Source organism: Chiloscyllium plagiosum, unplaced genomic scaffold (genome assembly GCF_037043375.1).
Source record: "Chiloscyllium plagiosum isolate Xiang-an unplaced genomic scaffold, Cpla_swu_hap1 HiC_scaffold_187, whole genome shotgun sequence".
In the NCBI taxonomy this organism is placed as follows: Eukaryota; Metazoa; Chordata; class Chondrichthyes; order Orectolobiformes; family Hemiscylliidae; genus Chiloscyllium; species Chiloscyllium plagiosum.
This window is the reverse complement of record NW_028270326.1, coordinates 63,243-70,000: the sequence shown is the minus strand read 5'-3', so window position 1 is coordinate 70,000 and position 6,758 is coordinate 63,243.

The following is a 6,758-nucleotide window of genomic DNA, read 5'->3' as shown; positions in this document are numbered from 1 at the left end:
CAGTACAAATCAGTAACCAGTGACACTTAGAATTTTTTTGATGCAGTACAAATCAGTAACCAACGACACTTAGAATTTTTTCCAGTCAGTACAAATCAGTAACCAAGGACACTTAGAATTTTTTAGAGTCAGTACAAATCAGTAACCAGTGACACTTAGAATTTTTTAGGCTCAGTACAAATCAGTAACCAGTGACACTTAGACTTTTTTTAGGGTCCAAACTGTGATGGGAGCGAACTTGACTGCTCATACCGACTTTGAGTGCTCGAGGCCGGCTAGCCCGGCCGGATTTGACCCGGTGGTTACAAATCAGTAACCAGTGACACTTAGAATTTTGTTCAGTCAGTACAAATCAGTAACCAGTGACACTTAGAATTTTTTTGATGCAGTACAAATCAGTAACCAACGACACTTAGAATTTTTTCCAGTCAGTACAAATCAGTAACCAGTGACACTTAGAATTTTTTTGAGTCAGTACAAATCAGTAACCAGTGACACTAAGATTTTTTTTGAGGCAGTACAAATCAGTAACCAGTGACACTTAGAATTTTTTCCAGTCAGTACAAATCAGTAACCAACGACACTTAGAATTTTTTAGAGTCAGTACAAATCAGTAACCAGTGACACTTAGAATTTTTTAGGCTCAGTACAAATCAGTAACCAGTGACACTTAGAATTTTTTAGGCTCAGTACAAATCAGTAACCAACGACACTTAGAATTTTTTTGAGTGTGTAGAAGTCAGTAACCAACTGCATTTTTGAATTGGTTACTGACTTCTCCTTTCGAGTTGCGGCTGTGGTTGGCTTCAATTAGTCGTGGGGGCTTAATTATCGCCCAGGGGAGCATGCCCCGGTAGTGTGGCCGGGGACGGAGTGCCTTTTGAAGGGGGTGTTTCTGAATTTGGATCCTTTTTGAGTAGCATTGTCGGATGGGTGTGATTTTGAAGGGTGTGTTGGCCGGCGGTGGGGCCAGGCTTAGGGTGAGTGTCCCGCCTTCGGGAGCGGACCGGCCCCCGCGTTCAGGGTGAATTTCGTGCATTTCCAACGTCGGCAAGTGGTCCAGACTGTGATGGGACCGAACTTGACTGCTCATACCGACTTTGAGCGCTCGGGGGCGGCTAGCCCAGCCGGATTTGACCCGGTGGTTCAGCCGAAGGTCTCGACTTTGAGAGCGGACCGGCCCCCGCGTTCGGGCCGATTTTCATGCATTTCCCAAGTCGGCAAGTGGTCCAAACTGTGATGGGAGCGAACCTGACTGCTCATACCGACTTTGAGTGCTCGAGGCCGGCTAGCCCGGCCGGATTTGACCCGGTGGTTCAGCCGAAGGTCTCGACTTTGAGAGCGGACCGGCCCCCGCGTTGGGGCCGATTTTCGTGCATTTCCCAAGTCGGCAAGTGGTCCAAACTGTGATGGGAGCGAACCTGACTGCTCATACCGACTTTGAGTGCTCGAGGCCGGCTAGCCCGGCCGGATTTGACCCGGTGGTTACAAATCAGTAACCAACGACACTTAGAATTTTTTAGAGTCAGTACAAATCAGTAACCAGTGACACTTAGAATTTTTTAGGCTCAGTACAAATCAGTAACCAGTGACACTTAGACTTTTTTTAGGGTCCAAACTGTGATGGGAGCGAACTTGACTGCTCATACCGACTTTGAGTGCTCGAGGCCGGCTAGCCCGGCCGGATTTGACCCGGTGGTTACAAATCAGTAACCAGTGACACTTAGAATTTTGTTCAGTCAGTACAAATCAGTAACCAGTGACACTTAGAATTTTTTTGATGCAGTACAAATCAGTAACCAACGACACTTAGAATTTTTTCCAGTCAGTACAAATCAGTAACCAGTGACACTTAGAATTTTTTTGAGTCAGTACAAATCAGTAACCAGTGACACTAAGATTTTTTTTGAGGCAGTACAAATCAGTAACCAGTGACACTTAGAATTTTTTCCAGTCAGTACAAATCAGTAACCAACGACACTTAGAATTTTTTAGAGTCAGTACAAATCAGTAACCAGTGACACTTAGAATTTTTTAGGCTCAGTACAAATCAGTAACCAGTGACACTTAGATTTTTTAGGGTCCAGACTGTGATGGGAGCGAACTTGACTGCTCATACCGACTTTGAGTGCTCGAGGCCGGCTAGCCCGGCCGGATTTGACCCGGTGGTTACAAATCAGTAAACAACGTCACTTAGAATTTATTTCAGTCAGTACAAATCAGTAACCATCGACACTTAGAATTTTATTCAGTCAGTACAAATCAGTAACCAGTGACACTTAGAATTTTTTAGGATCCAAACTGTGATGGGAGCGAACTTGACTGCTCATACCGGTTTTGCGTGCTCGGGGCCGGCTAGCCCAGCCGGATTTGACCCGGTGGTTCAGCCGAAGGTCTCGACTTTGAGAGCGGACCGGCCCCCGCGTTCGGGCCGATTTTCGTGCATTTCCCAAGTCGGCAAGTGGTCCAAACTGTGATGGGAGCGAACTTGACTGCTCATACCGACTTTGAGTGCTCGAGGCCGGCTAGCCCGGCCGGATTTGACCCGGTGGTTACAAATCAGTAAACAACGTCACTTAGAATTTATTTCAGTCAGTACAAATCAGTAACCATCGACACTTAGAATTTTTTTGAGTCAGTACAAATCAGTAACCAGTGACACTTAGAATTTTTTAGGGTCCAGACTGTGATGGGAGCGAACTTGACTGCTCATACCGACTTTGAGTGCTCGAGGCCGGCTAGCCCGGCCGGATTTGACCCGGTGGTTACAAATCAGTAACCAACGACACTTAGAATTTTATTCAGTCAGTACAAATCAGTCACCAGTGACACTTAGACTTTTTTAGGGTCCAGACTGTGATGGGAGCGAACTTGACTGCTCGTGCCGACTTTGAGTGCTCGAGGCCGGCTAGCCCAGCCGGATTTGACCCGGTGGTTCTGCCGAAGGTCTCGCCTTCGAGAGCGGACCCTGCCACCGTGTTCAGGCCGAGTTTCATGCATTTCCAACGTTGGGAAATCAGTAACCAGAAAAACTTAGAAAAAATGCCCAAAAAGAAGAAACCAGTAACCAGAAAAACTTAGAAAAATGCCCGAAAACGAGAAATGAGTAACCAGAAAAACTTAGAAAAATGCCCGAAAATGAGAAATGAGTAACCAGAAAAACTTAGAAAAATGCCCGAAAATGAGAAATGAGTAACCAGAAAAACTTAGAAAAATGCCCAAAAAGAAGAAATCAGTAACTAGAAAAACTTAGAAAAATGCCCAAAAATAAGAAATGAGTAACCAGAAAAACTTAGAAAAATGCCCAAAAAGAAGAAATCAGTAACTAGAAAAACTTAGAAAAATGCCCGAAAATGAGAAATGAGTAACCAGAAAAACTTAGAAAAATGCCCAAAAAGAAGAAATGAGTAACCAGAAAAACTTAGAAAAATGCCGAAAAAGAAGAAATGAGTAACCAGAAAAACTTAGAAAAATGCCCAAAAAGAAGAAATCAGTAACTAGAAAAACTTAGAAAAATGCCCGAAAATGAGAAATGAGTAACCAGAAAAACTTAGAAAAATGCCCAAAAAGAAGAAATGAGTAACTAGAAAAACTTAGAAAAATGCCCAAAAAGAAGAAATCAGTAACTAGAAAAACTTAGAAAAATGCCCGAAAATGAGAAATGAGTAACCAGAAAAACTTAGAAAAATGCCCAAAAAGAAGAAATGAGTAACCAGAAAAACTTAGAAAAATGCCCAAAAAGAAGAAATGAGTAACCAGAAAAACTTAGAAAAATGCCCAAAAAGAAGAAATCAGTAACTAGAAAAACTTAGAAAAATGCCCGAAAATGAGAAATGAGTAACCAGAAAAACTTAGAAAAATGCCCAAAAAGAAGAAGTGAGTAACCAGAAAAACTTAGAAAAATGCCCAAAAAGAAGAAATGAGTAACCAGAAAAACTTAGAAAAATGCCCAAAAAGAAGAAATCAGTAACTAGAAAAACTTAGAAAAATGCCCGAAAATGAGAAATGAGTAACCAGAAAAACTTAGAAAAATGCCCAAAAAGAAGAAATGAGTAACCAGAAAAACTTAGAAAAATGCCCAAAAAGAAGAAATCAGTAACTAGAAAAACTTAGAAAAATGCCCGAAAATGAGAAATGAGTAACCAGAAAAACTTAGAAAAATGATCAAAAATAATAAATCAGTAACCAGAAAAACTTAGGAAAAAACACTTAGAAAATTTTTCAGCAAAGTGTGAAAAATATTCTAAGTGTCAGCGGAGGAAAGTGCCGAAGCATCGGGAAAGATTCACAAACTCGCGCCGAACATGTGTTCCGAAGTGCCGCAGGAACTGTGTGAATTGAGCCCGGCAAATGGCCAACTGTCATTTTGTGTCTGCAGCCCGAAAACTTTAACTTTGTCTGTCGCGGAAGTCCCGAGCGGGAAAAATCCAAACGGTTTTGCGGGGATCGAGTTCCAGAGCGATGCAGTCAAATTTGAAATTCAGACCCATTCAGTGCCACTTGCATTTGTTACACAGTGAGGTTGGCGGGGTACCCGGAGATTTCTGGGAACACGATTTTTAGAACAAAATGGCGGCGCGGGACCTTTTTGAAAGGCATCCGAAAAACGGTTCCACGGGCATAGCACTCTAATGGCGGGTATGAGTGCATGCTGGAGAGCTCTTGGAAGTCGAATTTTTGACACTTTGTCAATTTTTTGACAGAATTGCCAAACTCTCCCTGTCTGTTCTAAGAGTCGGTCAGAGACCTGTGTGGAGGTCTCTTGACACGATTGGAGGGCGGGCAATCCCCACGTTGACTCCGGCCGTCCCTCCACAGGCGCTCGTGTCCAAAATGAAGGCGAGAGACGCGAGTGGCCTGGTTCCCTTGGGTGCTGCCAGGAAGGATGCGGGCTGACCCTTGCCTGAGCACTCCCTAAAGCCTCTTACGAGTCGAGGGCCGGCCTCGGGCGCCGCACGACCGGCTCTGGGAGTGGGTGGCCGCTATTGTGAATAGGCTGGTCCTTCCCGCTGCCACCCGGCCAAGTGCGACGGCTCTGCCGCCCTGCGGTGCTCGTCACCCAGGTTTGGGGAACTCGGTCAGAGGCTGTGGCGGGGGGTCTCTTGACACGATTGGAGGACGGGCCATCCCCACGTTGACTCCGGCCGTCCCTCCACAGGCGCTCGTGTCCAAAATGAAGGCGAGAGACGCGAGTGGCCTGGTTCCCTTGGGTGCTGCCAGGAAGGGTGCGGGCTGACCCTTGCCTGAGCACTCCGTAAAGCCTCTTACGAGTCGAGGGCCGGCCTCGGGCGCCGCACGACCGGCTCTGGGAGTGGGTGGCCGCTATTGTGAATAGGCTGGTCCTTCCTGCTGCCATCCGGCCAAGTGCGACGGCTCTGCCGCCCTGCGCTGCTCGTCACCCAGGTTTGGGGAACTCGGTCAGAGGCCGTGGCGGGGGGTCTCTTGACACGATTGGAGGACGGGCCATCCCCACGTTGACTCCGGCCGTCCCTCCACAGGTGCTCGTGTCCAAAATGAAGGCGAGAGACGCGAGTGGCCTGGATCCCTTGGGTGCCGCCAGGAAGGGTGTGGGCTGACCCTTGCCTGAGCACACGTTAAAGCCTCTTACGAGTCGAGGGCCGGCCTCGGGCGCCGAACGACCGGCTCTGGGAGTGGGTGGCCGCTATTGTGAATAGGCTGGTCCTTCCTGCTGCCATCCGGCCAAGTGCGACGGCTCTGCCGCCCTGCGCTGCTCGTCACCCAGGTTTGGGGAACTCGGTCAGAGGCCGGTGCGGGGGGTCTCTTGACACGATTGGAGGACGGGCCATCCCCACGTTGACTCCGGCCGTCCCTCCACAGGCGCTCGTGTCCAAAATGAAGGCGAGAGACGCGAGTGGCCTGGATCCCTAGGGTGCCGCCAGGAAGGGTGTGGGCTGACCCTTGCCTGAGCACACGTTAAAGCCCCTTACGAGTCGAGGCACGGCCTCGGGCGCCGCACGACCGGCTCTGGGAGTGGGTGGCCGCTATTGTGTATAGGCTGGTCCTTCCCGCTGCCATCCGGCCAAGTGCGACGGCGCTGCCGCCCTGCGGTGCTCGTCACCCAGGTTTGGGGAACTCGGTCAGAGGCCGGTGCGGGGGTCTCTTGACACGATTGGAGGACGGGCCACCCCCACGTTGACTCCGGCCGTCCGTCCACAGGCGCTCGTGTCCAAAATGAAGGCGAGAGACGCGAGTGGCCTGGATCCCTTGGGTGCCGCCAGGAAGGGTGTAGGCTGGCCCTTGCCTGGGCACACTGTAAAGCCTCTTACGAGTCGAGGGTCGGCCTCGGGCGCCGCACGACCGGCTCTGGGAGTGGGTGGCCGCTATTGTGAATAGGCTGGTCCTTCCCGCTGCCATCCGGCCAAGTGCGACGGCTCTGCCGCCCTGCGCTGCTCGTCACCCAGGTTTGGGGAACTCGGTCAGAGGCCGGTGCGGGGGGTCTCTTGACACGATTGGAGGACGGGCCATCCCCACGTTGACTCCGGCCGTCCGTCCACAGGCGCTCGTGTCCAAAACGAAGGCGAGAGACGCGAGTGGCCTGGATCCCTTGGGTGCCGCCAGGAAGGGTGTGGGCTGACCCTTGCCTGAGCACACGTTAAAGCCTCTTACGAGTCGAGGGTCGGCCTCGGGTGCCGCACGACCGGCTCTGGGAGTGGGTGGCCGCTATTGTGAATAGGCTGGTCCTTCCCGCTGCCACCCGGCCAAGTGCGACGGCTCTGCCGCCCTGCGGTGCTCGTCAC